At 50.3% G+C, this 21,960-nt stretch overlaps 1 protein-coding gene across 2 annotated transcripts in view; it reads left to right on the top strand.

Annotated features, from left to right (window-relative positions):
- The first annotated feature begins 352 nt into the window (after positions 1 to 352).
- Positions 353 to 21,960, top strand: part of DRD2 (dopamine receptor D2) — a 60,042-nt gene continuing 38,434 nt past the window's right edge. For both annotated transcript variants that reach the window (XM_035008719.1, XM_035008718.1), the window contains exon 1: positions 353 to 450. The gene's annotated coding sequence lies outside the window, so the exon portion shown is untranslated. The remainder of the gene's footprint in view (positions 451 to 21,960) is intronic.

Below are 21,960 nucleotides of genomic sequence, written 5' to 3'. Positions count from 1 at the left end.
CGCCCCACCCCGCGCGCACAGTGTGGCGGGGCGGGGCCTGTCCCAGGGGCGGGGCCCCAGGGCGCCCCGTGGCCAAGCGGCCCCGCCCCCTCGCTCCCGCGCCGGGCTGCTCCCGCGCGGCGAAGCTGTCCAGCCTCAGTGCCGGAACCGGCCGCCTCCCGCGCGCACCGCGCCGCCTCCGCGCCTTGTCCCTGCGCTGCACGCCCGCCCCGCGCCCGGCCCCGCCCCGCCCCGCCGCGGCCGGTCCACTGCTCCCCGCGGGCCGGAGCCGGCCAAGCGCCTGCCCGCCGGGGCTCTGAACCGCGCGGCGGGGCCGGGAGTCAGGGACCCGCTGAGGAGCGCGGCGGCCCGGACGGCTGCCAGAGGGGCGGCCGCGCGTGGATGCGGCGGGAGCCGGAAGCCTCGAGCAGCCGGCGCCGTCTCTGCCCCCGGGCGCCCTATGGCTTGAAGGTAAGCGCGCGCAGGATGGAGCGACAGGCGGCCGGGACCCAGGCAGGTCGCAGGGAGAGGAGGAGGGAGCTCGGAGGGCGGCGCGACTGGGACCAGAAGTTTGTCCGGCCGCTCTGGTGCCGTCTGCCTGGGACCGACCCGCTTGCGGTCAGGCTGTCCACGGACTCTCCGTCGGGCCACTTGCCCTGGGGCGACAGGAACACAGCGCTGTCATCCCCTCTCCCTCCCTCTCGGCATCCCTCGCGCTGCAGGGGCGGGATTCCTCGCTCCGGGCATGGACGGGCGGTGCCGGGGCAGCCTCCCCGCGGAGCGCCGAGAGCCAGCCCTGCCGAGCCGAGGCTTCGCAGGGCGACCGGTTCCCGACGATCTCCGGAGGGCACTTTCTGCCCGGCACCCAAGTCCGGGACCCCAGGGCGCGCGTCCAGAGTCTCCGATCGCCTCGGAGGGAGAAGGGTTGTTCTTGGCAAGTCTGCATTTGCGCGACCTGAGACTTTTCAGTTTCAGAAGCCAAGGATGCGGGAGAGGCCGATTCCGCCTCGAGTCTCCCGTTCCCTGATGTGCCGCTGTCCTTGGTTCTGAATTTACGTTCTGCTCCGCCATCTCTCCGTTTGAGATCCTGTAGAGGAGGGAGGCTGGGGTTTCGGACCCATCTCGACCTGGGAATGGGGTGACGGTTGGGGCAGTAGCAGAGGGTGACTGTTCGACTCTGGAGTGGACCAAGAACCTCGATAGGGTCGTGTGCGGAGACAAGAGACAGCCCTAAGAGCCAGACGGAGCGCGTCCCCATCGTCTGCATAGGCGGCCTGTGTGTGATTCCTCTTGAAGAACAGAGGTAAGAGAGTGCGTGTGCGTCTACACAACAGGCTTCGCCATGGACACAAGTCACAGCACTGCATCTCCGTAGGGACAGGCCCTTGTTCTCAGCCACAGGGAAGCTATCTGAGCAAGTAACCCTGCCCCACCTGGCACCCCACTACTTTTTGTGCTGGGGGCTCCTGAGGTTGGGGAGGTGCAAGGCACTTTGAGGATCCCTCTCCAGTTCCTTCGGCAGATCCTATCATTTCTGGATTTTGACCAGGATGTTAACCTTTCAGGCTAATCCTGGCTCCTTCCCAGGAGCTAGGTGATCAGTGATTCTTCCCCTTGGGATGCAAGTATTCAGCCTATCCCTGATTCATCCTGCAGCATTAGGACCACTTGAAAGGGAATTCATTCTTCTCATGTTTCCCCCTGTTGCTGCTGTTTGATGAGGGAGGGCAGAGGGAGGCCTTGGTGAATGTGACCAGTTGCAAGAGAACTAGTAGGCTGGTTTGCTGGGTCCCTGCCTTTGACTTCTTTGCTTCGTGTTCAAGATTCCTGGCATATCCAATAGGGACCGGGGGGTGGGGGAGGGGATTTGATGCTATCTCTGAAATTGGACATCTGACAGGGAAGACATCAGAGGGTTAGACCTAGATCTGAGGGAGGGCCATGGTAACCCCAGCCTTGGTCTCTTGAAAAACATTCTGAGTTCCTTCTACCTTCTCTGCACAGCCTGGGGATGAAAGGTGCTAGGGAAATGGGAGATTCTGATTTGTTATATAGGTCCAGGGCAGCATTTCTTTAACCACTGGTTTCTGTTTTAATGAACTCCCTGCCTCTGAATCACCTGGGAAGCTGGTTAAAAATGGATATTTTTTTGTTCTTCCCTGAAGGACTGCTGAATGAGAATCTCAAGCTGAGACCCAGGAATGTATATTTTAACAATATTTCTGGGTGATTCATATGTATGCAGGTTAAGAAATCATCTCTCACAAAAGTTCATACTTCTTTGACTAGAAGGAGCGTGATTCAGGTCTTTATAGTCAACTCTTTTGCCTCTTGCTGTTTATCATGTTAAGTTTTTCAGATGTGGGACTGTTGATGGAGGGTCGACCCCCGGATTCAGTCCCTTTGCTGAAATAAAGTATGCAGCCCTATCTCCTCTCCCCCAATATCCTCCTGGTGTTTTCTTACTTCTAAAACAGATTTTTGGCCTCTAAGAATCACCAGTATGGCTTTAGGTTGACCTGTGTAAATAGTAACTGCCCTCCTCTGGGGGCCAACCTCTTACCCTCCCCTTCTGGGGGAATTATTGTCTTTCATTATGTATGTGCTGTGGTCTGCTAACCCAACTGCTCTTGAAATGCCAAGGAGTGATTAGTTCAGCTTAGTAGCACGTCATGTTCCCCAAGGCTGGTAGCTATTCGTGCTCTGCTGGCGGTGACATATTGACTGTATTGATTTCGTTCTTGTGTTCTATAAGCTAGCAAGCTTGTAGGGGTGACTAAGGCCAGTAACAATGCTTGTGGGCTAGTCAGTTTTCTACCTTTACCCACAAGGTTGGATTATCTCTATCTAGAACATGCAGTGATGTAGGAGAATTTGAACTTGAGAGAAACCCTCTGTTCCTACCAGGGGAAACAAAGGGAGCTCAGGGTCTCATAAAAAACGTGGCCTCATATTCACCTGAGATCGACGTGCTGAAACTAGACTGGTCTGAGGTCACTGTTCTCTGGGTGAACATGTGCAAGGGGAAAGACGTGTGGACTTGGCCTGGAGAGAGCTGTCTTCATCGTCCCTACAAATGGAAGCTGTATTTTGGTGTTGAGGAAGAAGCATGCCTGTGAAAATAGCACAGAGTTTGTGAGGAGTTTGGTGGTGGTGGTAGGGGGGGAGGATAATGAGACTTCCTCGAGCCAACCCTGTCCCTTTCAGTGACTCATGTTTTCTGATCTGCCAACCCCCATTTCTCCCTCCCTTGTGGCTCAATACCTATGATTCTCCAGCAGTGAAGGTGTTTCAGCCACTCGGAAAGGAGAGGAGAATCAACATTGAGGTTTTATAATGTCAGAACCCCAAACCATATCTCCCAGAGTCAGGTTGTGTATCATGGATCACAGTAACCTAAGATTTGAGGTCTTGAGAAGAACTTAGCATGGCTGCCTAGTCAGTCCCATTTCCCCTGGGACATCATTACCAAGACATTAAATCCTTAGATTATTTGGGCTCCAGAGGTCATTCTGGATTCTCCTCACCCCTAAACAGGGCAGCTTTTCTCTTAGTCCAGAAATATGGTGCTTTCTCTCTTGTTACCAAAGTGCTCCCCAAAAGGCATGGTGTAAGCTTTCTAGTCCCAAACCACTGGGACTAGTCTTGGCAACCAAAGCTTCTCCATCCTGCTAGGAGATCTGCTTAGCAGGAGAGCATCCTGCATCTAGGAAATGCTTGGAAGCCACAGGCAACCTAAAGGGCACAGCTTGGTCAGCTCCTCAGTAGGTAACTTTAACTGTCTTTGGCCTCTCTCAGCTGAACCCAGCACCATATTTCCCCTCCCTTGCCCCCAGTAGGGCCTCTTATGGCCCTGACATGCCTCCAAGATTTGGCTTTGGGATTATGCATAAGCTCTCCAGCTCTCCAGGATACTAAATGGAGCCATCCAGGGTGTGCAAGTTGCTTATTTACCAGTTCTGGGTGGTTGGCTGATATTCTCTCCAACCTTTTAAATTACTCTAATAGTGTTAGAATCTAACGTTAATACTCCCCTGCCTCTCAACTGTCCCTATCACCATTGTAATTGAAGATTGATTTCTTATTTTTTTTTAAGATTTTATTTATTTATTTATTTGAGACAGAGAGAATCAGAGAGACAGAGAGCACATGAGAGGGGGGAGGGTCAGAGGGAGAAGCAGGCTCCCCGCCGAGCAGGGAGCCCGATGCGGGACTCGATCCCGGGACTCCAAGATCATGACCTGAGCCGAAGGCAGTCACTTAACCAACTGAGCCACCCAGGCGCCCTGATTTCTTATTTTTTTAAACAATAGAATCGTATTACTTAAATGCATAGGTGTGGAAAATAGCTTGATTATAGTGTCAGTCCATGTGGGTGGAGGAGTAAAACTACAAGATTCAGCCACTTGGTTTGTTCTAGTTTGGGTCCAGAGAAAAGAGAGAAACTTGCTCTTCTGGACTGTACATTTCCCCTCTTCTTGTGCTTTTCACTTCAACCTGGTAAATGGGTTAAATCAACACCCTTGGCAGCTGGGATGTCCCCTGGGGGGGGCAGCCTCCTCTCTCCCTAGGAGACATGGGAACGCTTCTCCGTGGAGGAGCAGAGCCTCCCACTGGCTCCAGGGTACAGGGGGAGCCAGAGATGACAGCACTGGGGCCTGGGGACCCCCCTTCCCCTGGGTGGAAGAGGCTGTGTTGAACAGTGCCCCAGACTCAGGGACCTGGAGGCCATGGGGGGCATCTGAGAGTGTGGGGGGCAGTGTACGGAGATGGGAGCTGAGAAGAAGTCATCTCTTTGGGGGCCCCCGGAAAAGGCGGATGTTAAGCACGTATGTATAAGACATCAGCTTGGTGCAGTTTGGGCAATTTGCTATAATCTGATGGCAGCTGCAGGGATGTTCACGGTTTCCAAGAGGAGACGGGAATTCTTGGCTGTCTACAGTGATGGGTAGGGGAAGGAGGGAGGACACTTGGCTCTCCCTGGAGCACTCTGAGTGAGTGCTCCCTGGGAGCACTCAGCCTGCTCCCAGACAGAGGATGAGAAGTGAAGCCAAGCAGACTCAGCCCCCAGGGGCCCATCAATAGGGCCATCCCCAGTTTGGGCAGCTGGGCATTCCAGGGTGCTTCGGCTCAGCACAGAGCAAGCCATGGCCCTGAGGACAGGTGCCATGGCTCCGAGGACACTCCCCTGCAGACGTCTGCGAGCCAAAGTGAGTCCTGGGGCCCATCCATCCGTCACTGGGCTCCTTCAGAACGTGCCTGCCCTGCTCATTTCCACCCCCGCCTTGTTGTCATTGTTTGGATTCTAAGTGGCTCAGCAGGGGAAAGGCATTAGAAATGAAATTATTTTCGTTACACGCTGTATAATTGCCTTCTCTCCTTCCTGTTACCCCAGGCAGCAACATCACTAGCAAATCCCGGGAACCCTTGGTCTGGGAAGTGGCTTACTCTCAAGCTTCCTTAGAAGGGCTGCTTTCGACAAGTGGTCCCGCTCACCAGTCCCTCCACTGCTGGCCTAATCATCCTAACAGCTAACATTTATTGTGCACTTGCTGTGTGCAGGGTACTGTGCTAAGCGCTTGACGTGTGTTTTTTATATCGACTTTCAATCTTGCAACAATGCAATGAAACAGACACTGTTGTTATCCCTCTTTTCCCAGAGGAGGAAGTGTGGGTTTGGAGAGGTAAGTGACCTGCACAAGGTCACAGGGCCAGTATGCAGGGTGGAGACTCAAAGCCAGACTGTCCGATGCTAAAGCAATCGCCCTCTCTGACCTATGTAATAGAAGAGTAAGAAAGGGAGGAGAATAGGGCTAACAAGGCACTTTCTTTGATAAACTGAAGTGACAATGAGCTTTACACATGAGACTAGGAAAGGAGGAAATGGCAGAGGAGGAAGAATGAGTGGAATAACTTCTTGGGTTTCTTAAAGTTGAGGACCATCTAAGAAGTTGTTCTATGGGGTGCCTGGGTGGCTCAGTCAGTTGGGCATCTGCCTTCAGCTTGGGTTATGATCCTGGGGTCTTGGGATCGAGCCCCGCGTCGGGCTCCCTGCTCGGCAGGGAGCCTGCTTCTCCCTCTCCCTCTGCTTGCAGCTCCCCCTGCTTGTGCTCTCTCTCTATATCAAATAAATAAATAAAATCTTAAAAAAAAGAAGTTGTTCTGTGCCTGGGTCATACTCCTTCGGGTACAGTGCACTGGGAATGAACCTCAGCAAGCAAGGGGAACAGAGGAGAGGGGGCAGGAGCAGAAGGAGGCAGAGTCACCTGAGTCTTCTCGCTCCATCAAGGGAGGGCAGGAGAAGGTGTGGACTCACGGAAGGGCTGGCTTCCCCATGTCTTCGTGGTGAACTGAACTGTTGCAAAGGAGGCAACTCAGACTTCTGCCTACCTGGTGGTCTTTGGTGTTGCTTTCTCACCGCCATGGGGTGAAAACTTGTCGCATCTCCAGGACTAAGCTTCTTGATTTCGGGGCGAGCAGGGAGGAGGGGGATGACCTGGGATCTTGCACGGATGCGTGAGTAACTCATGAGTGCTGTTGTAAGGACTAGCTGCTCGGTGCTTTTCTGCTGGACAGAGGCAGTAAAGGTCTCGGTGTCCCTGGGCAGGGCACTTAACCTCCGCATCCGTTTCTTCGGGTACAAAACAAACGAACTTTTATCTGCTGCCTGCTATCTTGGAATTCCTAAGATTCAACAGCACTTAAGGCTCTACTAAAATGACCAGATAACGGGGCTTACCTCCCAATAAGCTAGAAGACGTCTCGTCTCTGTCGGTGAACCTCACCATGAATTTTATGAATGCCAATTACCAGCATTTGGTCCCTTCCTTAAGCCCTTAAAACACAACATAGTTAAGCCTGAGGGCTTGGGAGCGAGCCTGCTAGGATCTGAATTCCAACTGCGATACTTACTAGCTGTGTTACCTTAGGCAAGTTGGCTGACCTCTGTCGCCTGGGGTTCTCATCTGTAAGTGGGGATGTGAATACCGAGATCGTTGGCTTGCAGTGGTTACTTGTGGGAATAGATACAAGACATTTTAGAGTCCTGGCAAAAATAAGCACTCCATAAATCTTAACTGTAATAATTGTTATTGTTATTATTAAGGAACTTGAGGGGGAGCATTTGTAGCTGCTTTCCTTTTGCATTCACTCAGCACCTGATTTTACATCTCTGAAATTAAGCACATTTTTAAAGCTTTCACAGAATTCAAGCCTACATTTCTTTCTTATGCTCTCCACTTATCTGCGCCATAATCTTTGGAACTCCCCAGCCAGAAGCTCTTGCTCATCTTCAGCAAGAGGAGCTTGAGTCGCTTGTCCATACGTTACGCGGTGCTCACCACAAACGTAGCCACCCTCTTGTCATCATGCAACTCTATTACAATATCATTGACCATAATCCTTATACTGTACCCTTTATCCCCATGACTTATTCATTCCATTACTGGAAGCCTGTATCTCCTACTCCCCTTCATCCATTCTGCCCATCCCTCTACCCCCCACGCCTCTGGCACCCATCAGTTTGTTCAGCTGGAGCCTTCTTGATTGGCATTGAAACACGGTATGGTGCCTTCTGGCCTAGGCCACTTTTTATTGAAAATCAAAAATAAGGAGAAAATAGCAGTTCATAAGGACAAGGAGACTTTCCTTTCTTCTACCCTGGTTGAGAAGACCAAAGAACCTCACGTTAAGATCCTCAAAGCTGCTACAAATACATGCTGTCCATCTTTGGGGGTCATTAACAACAGAGGCGAGTGCCACCCATATTTTGGATGAAGGATGGTCCTGCCTGAGAAAGAGATGTAACATTATAGCGTCTGGTCCTAGGACTCTCCAATCCTGAAAGCTACTTCCTTCCTTTGGCTTTTTTTCCTTTTCTTCACTGGACAGGACTCTTTCCTAACTGATGCATGTATTTCCAGCTAATTCAGAAGGTTTACTGTTTAGGGAAGTTAGAAGATTTCCAAGGGTGCGGCAGATATTCCATTCCTTGGTCGTCTTCCTCAGGAGAGGAGGTGGGGGGTAGAGGGATGGGCAGAATGGATGAAAGGGGAGTGGGATATACAGGCTTCCAGTCATTCCTTTCTTGGAGTCTGATATGCTTTTATGTTCATTTATGGCAGGATCAACAAGAGAATTGTATTGACAAGCAGAAACTAGCATCTGGGGTCCCAAGCAGAGGATGTCAGGCCCCCCAAAGAAACAAAGATATTTCCATACATATCTTTTCTTGGGGAGCATATATAACCAAAGGCCTGGATTGCTCTGGATGATCAATGGCACAAAGTCTGCCTTTTGGCCAGTCTCCTCCGGTGAGCTGGAGGGAGGTGGTAGGAGGTCAGGACTGCTTTCCATAGATTGATGCTGCCCTCCATATATTCTGGATCCTTCCTTAGTTACATTCTGTGGCAACCAACCTCCAAGATGGCTCTCAGGACTCCCTGCCTCCTGGTATTCATGTTCTTATGTAATCTCCTCCTACAGTAAATAGGGAAGACCTGTGTACCACCTGGAAATTGCCTAAGTGACTTGAAGCCTGGCAAGAGTGTCTGGCAGGGTCAGAGGTCAGCAACATGCTTCCTACCTTCTCTCTTTCACCCTCAACCAGCATTCTCTGATTACCTGCAGCCAGGAGTACATTACATTTTGCCTGGAAATTGTTCACAGTTGTTGCAGGGCCCGGAAATCGGGGGTTATTGCGTACTAAACCTGCTTTGGTCAGACACTCACAGAGAGAAGAAGGTGCTAGGTGGGCTGTCAAGGAAACACTTACAGATGTGTTGGTCCAGGTCTGCCTGGGGCCCTGAAGACAAGCAGGGTGCAATAGTCTTTGGGGTCTGTGTTTGGAGCTCTGGATGGTTTGCTTTGAAGCTGGGATTTAGGGTTTGGGGAATAGGGCTGATCCTTAACTTAAAAGGGACAAGATAAGCATAATTTACCTGACACCCTTCGAAGGCAGTGACAATTTGAACCAACCTTTCCCAAAATCACTTCTTGAAAAATGAGATACCCACCACTTGCCCATCTAGCTATTCAGTATAACAAAGTGATTCAGAGGATGAAGTAGGAAGCCAGACTGATCGAGGCTCAGACCTGTGTTCTGCCAGTAACCAGCTATGTGACCTCAATCAGGTTACTGGAACCCTTTGAGATTCAGGTGTTTCTTCCATGAAATAAGGGTGACCATGGCACTTACTTCATAGAGTTGGTGGGAAGTAAATAAATCATGCATATAAAGTGCTTAGCCTGGTACCTGACACATGGTAAGCTCTCCATAAATATTCACTTCATTGTTCTCATTATAATTAGTAGGAGGCATTGAAATGTCCACAGGATCCTTCCCAGTCTATGCTCCAAATTTCATCTCTCTTCTGGAGGGAAGAAGGACATCACTGCAAGAAGAAACCAGACAAGGTGGGACCTGACTCCTAGAGCGTTATTTTGGGAAGAACCCAATGTCCTACAGCAAGAGAGAATGGCAGAGCCCCAGGTCCCCTTGTGCCACACCCTATTGTCACCAACTTCAGTTCAGAGCACGCAGTAGTCAAGGAATCCAAAAAAATCTAAGGGCTGAAGACTGGAGTTTGAGCTGGGGACAGTACAGGGTGAGGCCAGAGGCATAGCAAGGGCCAGACTGTGAGCTCCGAAGCCTTGTGAAAACTCTATCCTGAGGGCAAGAAGAAGCCATTATGAAAGGTTTGGTTTTAAGCTGGATAATAACTCAATTGATTTCATCTGCGTTAAAAAAAAAATCATAGAGCTGCCCTGTGGGAGAGCTGGTGCTACAGAAGCAAGACTGAAAGAAGGGCAGCTAGCAGCATTTTTGGTTGTCCAGGATAGTGATCCCGGAGCCTGGACCGAGGAGGGGCAGTGGAGCCAGAAAGACAGGAGTGATCTGCAAAGTTATTTAAAATTCAACAGAACTTGGTGATTGATGGGCTATGGAGGATGAGGGGAAGGGAGAAGCCAAGGATGATTTAAGGACCCTGAACAAGGCAGTTAAGGATATTGGTATAAAGTGTCTGAATATTGGGCCAGAAATCTGAGCCCGGTAGAGAGCACTGTGGATATTGGGGGGTGGGGCACGAGGGACTGGAAGCAGCGACCCGTTGGTATTGATGAGGTCAGAGACCTGGTATACTTGGAAGAACTAAGTACATGAACTGGAACACAGAGGCAGTTGTGATCACAGAGAGGGCTAACTCGGTTTCTGATTATAAGAGGAGCAGAGCAGTGTTGGTGATGACTAGGTCCAGGGTGCAACCATGGGAACAGGTGACCAAAGGGGAGGGTGTCCTTGGAGATGAGGGCCTCAAGGAGCTGAGAGGCCAAGGTTCCCGACGCGGGTTCCACCTGAGTCAGTGGCAGGACTGGGGCTGGAGTGCAGGCCAGGGAGCTAGGTGCCAGAGTCGTCGTGAAGTTGGGAAGTGGCCAGGAATCTCTGGATGGCCCTGACAGGGACAGATGGCCGTGACGGGACAGGGTCTTCACGGGAGGGCAGAGGAAGCCTCAGGAGACAGGGAAGGCTGCATGGGCGGTGCCGTCAGTGGGGGCGGACACGGGACCCATCTTTCCAGGCTCCCCACACTAGTGTTCCCTTTGGCTCCCTCACTAGCTCTGAACTCACTAGATGACATTCCTCTCCTCTTCTATAGAGAATGGAAGAGAAGGAGGAGAAGAAAGGAGAACAGAGGGTGGTGAGTGGGTGTAAAGCTGTGGGTGATAAATGGAAGAGGGGGCGGTTACAAAGAAGAGAAAAGCAAATGGATCTGTTGACATTTGTGGGTCCTCTGTGCTCACTGTACCGTATCCAACCTTTGAGGATATTTTCTTGGCCTGACTGCTCCAGCCCTTGGCCTTAGAGGCTAACTTCTAGTCGTCAGGCTTTAAAACTGAGCACAGACATCACCTCTTCCAGGGAGCCTTCCCTGGCTTGCCCCCTCCAAGGTCCCACCAGCCTGGGCTAGGGACCCCTCGTCTATATTTCCATAACATGAAGTGTAAGATTTATCATGCCATATTGTAATGTTTATAATTGCTTGTTGACTACTCTGTTTCCCCACTCGATGGTAAATTCCTTGAGAGTGGGGGAATGAAGTCCTTACCTCTCCAGGTTCGGGCACCAGCCCATGGCACTGCGCATGGTGGGACTGTGATCAGGGGAATCCCTTGCTCCCCACTACACAGTAATAACACAGGAGGACACATTGTCTTCTGCTCATCCTGGAAATTCCTTGTGTTATAAGTCAGGCTAGAAAGTTTCTCCAGCTCAGTTGGTTAAGTGTCTGCCTTTGGCTCAGGTCATGATCCCGGAGTCCCAGAATCGAGTTCCGTATAGGGCTCCCTGCTTGGAGGGGAGTCTGCTTCTCTTTCTGACCCTTCCGCCTCTTGTGCTTTCTCTCTCTCACTCTCTCTCTCTCAAATAAATAAATAAAATCTTAAAAAAAAAGAGAGAGAGAGAGAAGAAAGTTTCTCCAGCAATTGACGTAGACTGGAGAGATCCCAGCATGTCAAGGCTGTAAAGAACCTTAGGGACCCAGACTAACACTTGATGCGTGGATGAGAAATCTGTGCACAGAGAGGTAAGCAGTGCGTCCAGAGTTGCGTCCAGAGTCTCGTGGCTGTTTCGCAGCAGACCACACCCAGACCGAGGGCCTGGCAATGACCTTACCAGTGTCCCACCACACCGACCAGTGCCCCGCACTGTGCCCAACTGCTGGGCCTCTGGTAGCCTCATCGAAAGTTCCCTCAATTTCACCCTTTGTCTTTTCTTCCCATTTCTGGGTCCCAAAAGGCTGATTTGGTGATCCTTCATACTCAGCTCTCCTCTATCCCCCGAGAAAAACAGGTAAGTGAAATGTAAAGCAGGACCGAGTTGGTGCTTATATATTGTGAGGGACTCACAGCTTTGAGTGATGGAGCTACAGAGCCATTAACGTCCTCCTTTCTCTCTGAGAAGCAGACTGTAGGCAGGTGGGAGCTCAGTGTATCAAGTGACACACAAAAGCCCTTAGAACACGATGCTATTGTCATTTATAACAACAGAATAAGGTGGACTGATGACCCCTTGGTCGCTGAACAGCCAGGAGGGGCAGGAGAAGGGGTGGTTCCCATGCTCTGTACTGAGCACATGCTTGGCAGGTTGTAAACTGTCAATAGATCATTGTTGCATGTGTGGATATATGCAGGAATGAACGAATGAATACTGTCCTCTTGCAGAGCAGGCTGATATTTGCTCAAAAACTGAAACATCACATCCCGAAGGAACTGGAGAAAAATGAGGCAGGCAGTTTGGAGAAACCAATGTCCACTGCCTTTCTTTGTAAGCACTTTTGCTTGGCTCCCAAATGCAATAAGAAAACCACACAGTGTAGGATAGCTGCAAGCCTGCGTGGACTCCCTGGGCCCTGGGCGGGGAGAAGGTCTCTAGAGGGAGGCAGAACCTCTGCAGCGGTCACAGCCACGTGCCTTGAACGCTGTAGGGCTCAGGGGGCCTGGGGAATGTATTCATTTCCTCAGTAACAAAATACTACAAACGGGGCGTCTCAAACAACAGAAAGTTATTCTCTCATAGTTCTGGAGGCTGTAAGTCTGAAATCAAGGTGCCCGCAGGGCCATGTTCCCTCTGCAGGCTCCAGGGTCTCCCTGGCCTCTTCCAGCTTCTCATGGCTCCTGGTGCCCCCTGGCTCCAGTCTCCACCTCTGTCTTCACATCATCCGTGTCTCTCCATGTCACTGTGTCCTCGCCTCTTCTCATAAGGATACCAGCTATTGGATTTAGGGCCCCCCTAATCTGATAGAATCCCATTGATATGCTTAACTAGTTACCTTTGCTAAGACCCGGTTTCCAAATAAGGCCAGAATCTGAGGTGCTGGGTGGACATGAATTTGGGGGGATACTGTTCAGCCCACTGTAGGGAGCTTCCTCACTTGCTGGTTCCTGGTCCATGGAGACATTCTTTGCCTCTTCCTTTTTTTTTTTTTTTTTTTTTTTAAAGATTTTATTTATTTGAGAGAGAGAGCGCGCACGAGAGAGAACACAAGCAGGGGGAGAGGGAGAAGCAGACTCCCGCCGAGCAGGGAGCCCAATGCTGGGCTTGATCCCAGGACCCTGGGACCATGACCTGAGCGGAAGGCAGAGCTTAACCGACTGAGCCACCCAGGCGCCCCATTTCCCTTCCAGTTACCCGTTGTTGGGACAGCTGCCTGCTTACCTAACTGAAGCCTCGTCTCCTGGGTTAGAAGGCAAGTAAGGACAAGAAAGAAAGCAATTAGTACGGCGGAGACTTTGGGATTAACTGGGATTCACCTGCCTCCTGGCACAGTGGGTATTAAGGGGGGAGGTACGGGAAGTTTGGAGGAAGAGAAGGGAGGAAGGGGGTCCCTTCAGAGTTCCAGAAAGGGAAGGCCCCTGCAGCCCTGGGCTCAGGACCAGGAGGCTGGTGGCTGGGTGCAAATGCCAAGTGCCTTGTATAGTCATAAGGAACTCAGGGATTTGAGTTGTTCACTCGACATTTGTCCTGCATTTACTAAACACCTCCTATGTGCTAATGCTCTCATTTCACAAGTGAGAGTAATGAGGATCTAGAAGGCCAAGTGAATTCTTCAAGGTTTCTTGGCAGCAGAGCAGGACCAAAATCCAAGTCTTTTCACTCTCTGAGTATACCTCCCACAAAGTAATGTCCTTCTCTCATTATACCCCCATCTGCCATGGGAGTCCCTGATCTCCACCAGCGAGTGGGAATAAAATCAGCAACCCCTGCATCTGGCCAGGGTTTGATCCTGCACAGAGTGTGTCCCCAGAAGCTCCCTGATGTAGTGGGGGTGGAAGGCCCTGAGTTCAGCTTTGCTGGGGGTGGAGGAAGGGAGCTGTGGGAGCTCCCTGCAGAGATGGAGAGCTGGGATCTCCCAGTCAGAGGCTGGTGGAGACCCGCTCTGCATTACAAGCCAGAGCCTCCCAGGGAACCCCATCATTAGGTTTGCGCAGCTGGCCAGTCCTTACAAACGTGGAGATGATGATGATGCCTGGGAGCTCTCTGGGCCCTTCGTTAAGGATTACATGTCTGCAAATATGGAAACCGAGGCCTTGCAGATTTACCTTCTTGTGATGAATGCACCTTCCTGGCATCCTTAGAAGCCAGTGTGACAACATTTGGAACTGTTGCTGCTTCTCCCAGTGGGACTGGACCCCCATAGCCTGCCCTTCTGGGCTTTCTAATCTGGATATTGGTCAGTAATGAGCTGGTTCGCTCTAGATGCTCAGGAACTATATAAGCCCTGAGAGAAAAGTGAATCCCCTCACTGTGACAGCCTGGGGTGGGGGTCAGGGAAGGCGGTATGGAGGATTTCCAAGGATCTGCTCTCAGCCCAGCTTTGGGACTTAGAGACTCAATGTGGGGTTTGGTTTGGGGCCTACACCAGCTCCTTGGGCACCCGGCCGTGTCACGTCCTTCCAGCGTCTCTGCCTTCCCTCTGCCCTCTGTGACATGGCCCCAGTCTGTCTCCATGGTAATGTTGTCGCCCCAGGAGGCCATGGTCCTGGTAAGGGAGAGGGGACAAGGGGACGGGAGGGGCACACGGAGCCAGCGGTATCACGTGCCTCTTCTGAGCAGCAGCGCTCCAAAAGGCCGGGGAGAATGCCCCCACCAAGGCCGGCAGCAAGGAGGGGCCGGGGCTAGGGCCCCTAGACGGTCTTTGGTCTGGAAAAGGAGCCAGGAACTCGGTCCCCAGAATCGCTGTCCTCAGGGACTACTGGAGGCTGGGGATCTTCTTAGGTGGAAACCACAGACAGGCCAGCCTGGAGCAGAGCCCAGGTGCTCTGTGGCCCAGGGAAAGCCTTTCACAGGAAAGAGGACCTCTCTCCTCCCGCTCAGGTGTTTGCCTGGGGCAGCTGACTCGGCTTTGTGGGGGGGCGGGGAGGCCCCCGTGCCAGCCGGCTGTGGAGGGGTCCTCAGCCAACAGCACCAGCTGCTTCCGCTAAGCTGGAATAATGGTCTGTCTCTGCACACTCAGAGTTGAGTGGCTCTCTCTCCCCATTGGGATAGTCTATCACAATAATCCTGAATGAAGAGGGTTCATTTGAGCTGCCTCGAAGCAGGGTCTCTGGGTTTCAGTCCCCACCAGACACAGAGACTCAGGAAAACCAAATGGAATGGACACCAAAAGCCCAGAAAGAAAAGGCTGAGCCAGAGTCCAGTGTTTGTCCGTCAGAGCACGGCACTGCTCCTTGGAGCCTGCTGCCCAGTTTCTTAGAGATTTGGCTGTCTGCCAGTTTGCTGGGTTTTCTTTTTTTCTCAGTAAACGAGACCCACACAGGCCTTTACAGGGGCCTAGAGTCAGGAGTCTTGAGTTCTAGTCTCAGTTCCATCCCCTTGTTAAAGAAAAACATTACTCTGCCATTTGTTAGAATAGTAAGGAAGTAACCAATGAGCCCTATGAGGGGTCAGTGGATGGAAAATTGTAAGAGGAGACATCAAGGGTGCAGGGGTTCTTGCTAAACCAACTTAGTAGGATTCTTGTTGAGGGCAGGCCAGGGGATCAGGTATCGGGGCAGGGGATTTTCTCTGACTCTGCAGAATTCCTGCTCAAACTGGGCAAGGGAGGTCCAAGACAGACCCCAGGACGAGGTCTCGTGGAAAGAAGGACTCACGGGAGCCAGGCCACAGTTTGGTCAAGCCAGTGGGTGGCGTAGGAGTACGTAACCTCTCCCACCCTCTGGTTCCTCTTCCTGTAATATGGGGTTGGGTTGGATGAGGCCCCTTCCAGTGTGGACAGACAGTGGCCACCAACCGCTTCTCTAATTCTACCTCCTTCACCCAGAACTGCTTCTGATGGCCACAAACATTGCCTTCAAACATATCTACTAGTCACGTGTTCATTTTACAACCAGACGCTTTTGCCTACGGTGGTATTTGATTCGCTCAAGTGTATAATATCTACCATTTTAAAATACCGACAACACCTAGTGGCTCATACGTATCATCTTTAATGCTCATGACAGACATAAAAGGTAGGAATTATTATTCCCATTTCACAGATGAGAAAACCGAGGATCAGAGATGTTAGGAAAACGTACGCAAGGCCACAGAGGTGGTAAGAACGGAAGCTGGTATTTGAGCCCAGGTGTGTCTGTTACAACTACCTCTTGACTGCTGCTCAGCACTGTGAAGCTCTCCCACAGGCCAGGTTCATGGCCTTCACTCCCATCACAGGTGTTAATGAGACAAAATTCAACTGAGTACATTTTATGTGCGTTTTAATTTTTTAAAGATTTTATTTATGTATTGAATGAGAGAGAGAGCATGTGCGCAAGTGGGAGGAGGGACAGAGACAGATGGAGAGAGAGAATCTCCAGCAGACTCCACGCTGAGTGTGGAGCCCGATGCGGGGCTCGATCTCATGACCCTGAGATCATGACCTGAGGTGAAATCAAGAGTCAGTTGCTTAACTGACGGAGCCACCCAGGTGCCCCTCAACTGAGTACATTTCAAATACCTTACTGACTTTATTCAATGATTCATGCATGGGGCAGCATCCCATCGAGCAGATAGAAAGGGGCTCGAAGGAGTCATACAGAATGAAAGACTTTCATAGGCAGAAGGGAGTGGGACAGGCAAGTTTTACTATCGAAGAGGGGATTGGTCGTGGCAAGGTCACTTTCCTGTAGGGGATGGCAAGGGTCTATCAGGCAGATACCTCACTAGGGCTAAGGAGGTGATCCCTGATTGAGTGGTTTAAGATTCCATTTCTGGGAGAAGCCAAAACTGCAACTGAGTCTAGGTTTCATGACACAGGGCTTAGCATCAGTGACCCTACTGGGGCCTATTGTCTTGCTTTTAACACAGTGCATGCCGCTGTAGGTTATAATGACTTCCTCTTTTTCTCCTCCCACCCCACCCCATCCCCCAATCCCCAGCTTGTTCCCATTTTACAGCTTGTGAGGTCAATTAGGGCATCTTCCTGTCCTTAGTGTTTAAGTACACAGGAGACCCTAAACATCTGTAGGGGGAATATAAATGAAGAGTGAATGTATGAATGTATATGCCCAAAATTTGGAACTTGGGAAAATCGGAGACTATATATATTGTCTACAGTGCTATGCACAATAATGGGCCTTCAGCAAATGCTAACGCATATGCACGTGGATATACACACAGATACACACACATGAATAAGCAGTGCTTATTTGTGGGGAATACACAGCATAGATTGTGATGGACCAGTGCTTTTTTTTTTTTTTTTTTCAGATCACACTTGATACACGTCCTTTCAAATAAGTTAGTGCATGAATTTTGGCTGACACATTTGGAGGACGCAGTAAATGTGCATGCCAGCGCAAGGGTGATCCCTTCGGCCTCTCCAGCAAAAACCATAAAGGGCCGTGTTTCTATATTAGCAAACACCAAGGAGCAGTAAACACAACCTTTTTCTCATTTTTTCCCTGGTGATAGCTGTAGGTCCACACCTGGCCTTCAGTGTCACCCACATGGCCAGAGGTCACAGACGCAGGAAGGACAGCAAGACATGGAATGAGGGAGTCGGCAAGAGAAGCATGTATCAAAATCCAAGGGCTGGAAAATCATTTTATAATTAAAAAAAATAACGCTACGTGTGTGTTTTACAGGGATGTGTGTGTTTATGCATAAAAAATTGCTAAATACTTGGGTTAAACATCATTTAACCAGCTGAGCTGGGGCTCTGGGGCCGTTGTTTTTCTAATTGAGGTCTGGGCTGTATCCAGCTAGCTGGGAGTCCCCCAGGGAGGCTATGAAAATCGTGTTCTGCCCTTTTAATCCCTTTCAGACAGTCTCCGAGTTCCTCACTATCAGGCCCTGCTGCCACTCCCGGGCTGAGGGGGGCTTAGGGCTTCGGTGTCCCTCCCCCGCCGGGGCTGGTCCTGGCCCGCATGCCCCGGCCCAGTGAGCAGCCCCGGAACACGAGGTTGGGTTCAGCTTCCAGGACTGGGCCAGGAATTGGCCCTGGCTCTCATGAGCGGGACCAAGGGGACACAGCCCATCAGCCGCTTGGAACTGCTCGCTTCAGAGGCACCAGGAGCAGCGTCAGACCAGCAGCCACTGGGCCAGCAGGTAATTTCCAAATTAGGTGTTTGTGAGGCCTGGCTCTCAGGGTGCAGACAGAGCTCAGAGGCTGCGGGGTGCTGGCAGAAGCTGCAGAAAGCAGACAAATGCAAGTCTTACAGGGCAAGTGGTTTCATTCATAGTCAACACTCCAAGCATCCCTCCCCTCCCTGGTCATTACGATGCAAATGGAGTTTTGTCCCAGGGAAGTCCCCCTGTTGCTGTGGTCCTGGTGCTGGGGGTGGCGGTGATGGTGGGGGATTCCAGAGCGGCCTCGGGACCCAGTTAGTGAGCCTGGAGGAGGGGCATGAGGCCTTGGAGCCGAGGAAGCCAGAGCCTGCTGAGAGCTGGTTCTATTGCACCTTCAACTCAGTGGCCGTGGAAATACTTTCAATCCTGTAGATTAATCCTCACGTTTCCTGCCTAGAAACATACAGAAACACCCCGTCCACCTCTGAGAAGCCTTACACAGGAGAACAAGGTCGTTGTTTTTATTGGCGAGAACGCCCCTTCTTTCTGTTGCCTGGTAGCCTTGTATGATCGAATGAATGTTCATGAAATAAAGCAACCCCCTGTGTTAGGCGCGGGTCCTTCCATCACCCAGACCCCCCCCCCCCGCCCCAAGGGAAGCGATCCCTTCTCCACTTTGCCGACGGTGCCGCCGGGCCCCGCAGAGGTGGAGCGACTGGTCCAAGCAGGTGGCATGGTGAGGATGCAAAAGCAGCTCCCTCTGGCCTTTCCCACAGCTCCCTGGTACTGTTTGTGCTTGCACTCGCATACAAGCTTCCGGGGAAGCAGCGTGTTGGCTTTAGATCACCCCACAGGGCATGCTCTGCACACAGTAGGCACAGATTGTTGTTAGATAAAATGAGTGCGTTCATTTTTTCGAATTTTTATAAAACCAGTTACCCCTATTCTACTTAGTTCTGGAGACTGGTGCAAGTTACTGACAGTCTCAGTTTCCTCACGGGGGGATCTTGGATGATGGTCCCCTCCAGAGCTGGTCGGATCACAGGAGGTCAGCCTCCCGGCCCAGCGGCAACTATGGAGGCCTTTGCCTCTCAGGTGATGCCCGTGAAGGCCCACAGTGAGCCCCGTGTTTTGTCCATTCCTTTTTTGAGGAGGGGGAGGTGAATTCTATGTGGAGCCAGCATTAATTTCCTTTTCTTTTTTGATCATGGTAAGAAACACATAACAAAGAATTTACCATCTTAACCATTTTTTTCCTTTTTCTAAAATTTAAATTCAATTAATTTACATATAATGAATGTATTATTGGTTCATCGGTTTTATATAACACCCAGTGCTCATTACACCATGTGCCCCCCTTAATGCCCATCATCCAGTTATCCCAGCCCCCCACCCCCCTCCCCTCCAGTGACCCTCAGTTTGTTTCCTAGGATTAAGAGTCTCTTATGGTTTGTCTCCCTCTCTGGTTTCATCTTGTTTTATTTTTTTCCTCTCTTTCCCTATGATCCTCTGTTTTGTTTCTTAAATTCCACATATCAGTGAGATCATATGATAATTATCTTTCTCTGATTTATTTTGTTTAGCATTATACCCTCTAGTTCCATCCACGTTGTTGCAAATGGCAAGATTTCGTTTTTTGATGGCTGCATAATATTCCACTGTGTATATATACCACATCTTCTTTATCCATTCATCTTATCGAAGGACATCTGGGCTCTTTCCATAGTTTGGCTATTGCGGACATTGCTGTTATAAACACTGGGGTGCACGTACCCCTTCGGATCACTACATTTGTATCTTTGGGGTAAATACCCAGTAGTGCAATTGCTGGATCATAGGGTAGCTCTATTTTCAACTTTTTGAGGAACCTCCATACTGTTTTCCAGAGTGGCTGCACCAGCTTGCATTCCCACCAGCAGTGTAGGAGGGTTCCCCTTTCTCCACATCCTCGCCAACATCTATCATTTCCTGACATTAATTTTAGTCGTTCTGACTGGTGTGAGGTAGTATCTCGTGGTTAACCATTTTTTTTTTAAGTAGGCTCCATGACCAGCGTGGAGCCCAATGTGGGGCCTGAACTCACAACCCTGAGATTAAGACCTGAGCTGAGATCAAGAGTCGGTCGCTCAACCAACTGAGCCACCCAGGCACGCCCCCCATCTTAACCATTTTTTAAGTGTAGAGTTCAGTAGTGTGAAGTATATTCACCGTGTTGTGTGACACATTCCAGAAATTTCTCCTTTTGCAACACCGAAACTGTATACTGATTAAACCCTAATTTTCCGCTTCCCCACCTGCCCCCCAACCCCCAGCCCTGGCCACCACTGTCCCACTTCCTGTTTCTGTGAGTCTGACCACTTGATACACCTCATATGAGTGAATTACACAGTGCTTTTCTTTTGGGGACTGGCTTATTTCATTTCACATAGTGTCCTCAAGGTTCATCCGTGTTGTAGCAGGTGTCAGAATTTCCTGCCTTTTTTTTTTTTTAACTAAATTATATTCCACTGTGTGAATAGGTCACCTATTAAAAAATCCATTCACCCATGTGATGGACACCTGAGGGGCTTCCACCTCTTGGCTATTGTGAATAATGTTGCTATGAACATGAGTGTGCAAATACCTCCAAGATCTGCTTTTCATTCTTTTGGATATAGACCCAGAAGTTGGACTGCTGGATCATATGTGGTTCTATTCTTAAGTTTTTGAGGAACCTCCACATTTTTCCATGGTGGGTCCATCCTTTCACATTCCCAACAGTAGTGCACAGGGTTCCAATTGCTCCAAGTCCTTGTCAACACTTGTTACTTTCTGTTTTTAAAATAGTGGCTGTTCTTATGGTGTGAGGTGATATCTCATTGTGGTTTTGATTTGCAATTCTTTTTTTTTAAGATTTTATTTATTTATTTGACACAGAGAGACAGAGAGAGCACAAGTGGTGGGGGGAAGGCAGAGTGAGAGGGAGAAGCAGGCTCCCCGCTGAGCAGGGAGCCCAATGTGGGGCTCGATCCCAGGACCCCGGGATCATGACCTGAGCTGAAGGCAGACGCTTAACGACTGAGCCACCCAGGCGCCCTTGATCTGCATTTCTAATGACTAGTGATGTTGAGCCTCTTTCCATAGGTTCATTCATTCTTAGTGTTGCTGAACAAGGGGGCCCCAAGCAGCTAATAAACAGGGCAGATATTGTGGGGTTCCTATAGAACTTGGCCTGGATCCAAGGAGTCCTGATCTTTTTTTCAAGGACATTGAGTAGACAGTGAAGCTTTTCTGCTCTCCATTCCAGCCAGGATGAGGTACAGAGAATGGGCTGATCTGCTCCTGATCAAGCCCACTAGGGTCTGATGGGAGAGGGGGCAGCCATAAGTAACAGAGGGAAATGCCAGGGCTTTGGAGTGAGACACATTCAAATCCCAGGTCTAGCGTCTAGGTTTGACTTGGAACAAATTGCTTAACCTTTCTGAACCCTCATTTCTACATCAGTAAAATAGAGTATTGTGAGAAATCCGTACGGTTGCGTGCTGGTAAATATGTTAACAACCAGGTCTCCAAGGAAAAAACAATGCTCTGTTTGGTAGCATTGGCCAATTTCATTATATAAATACTGCAACTGAGGCTGTTTTCTAGCTGCCAACCCGACGTTGAATGCAGAGTCAGGAATAGACGTCTTCACAATGGGTTCCAGCAGATCACTGGCCCATGTGTAGACGCCCTGCCCAGTGTTGGGGAAGTGTCAACTTCTGCGTAATGTTACTCCCCTTCCTCTCCTCGCCCCACCAAAGCGCCTCTGGGTGACCTAGGTAATAAGGAAGGGTTACTCAATTCTCCATGTTTATTCAACAAATATATATGGAGCTTCTATTCTACACAAAACTCTGACTTGGGACCAGAGTATAAAGGCCTAGAAGAACAGGGAGGGGATTTTTTTTTTTTTT

Source organism: Mirounga leonina, unplaced genomic scaffold, assembly GCF_011800145.1.
Source record: "Mirounga leonina isolate KUSES-001 unplaced genomic scaffold, KU_Mleo_1.0 Mir_153, whole genome shotgun sequence".
NCBI classification, from domain to species: domain Eukaryota; kingdom Metazoa; phylum Chordata; class Mammalia; order Carnivora; family Phocidae; genus Mirounga; species Mirounga leonina.
Note: the sequence above shows the minus strand (reverse complement) of the source record. Positions and strands in the feature narration are given on the sequence as shown.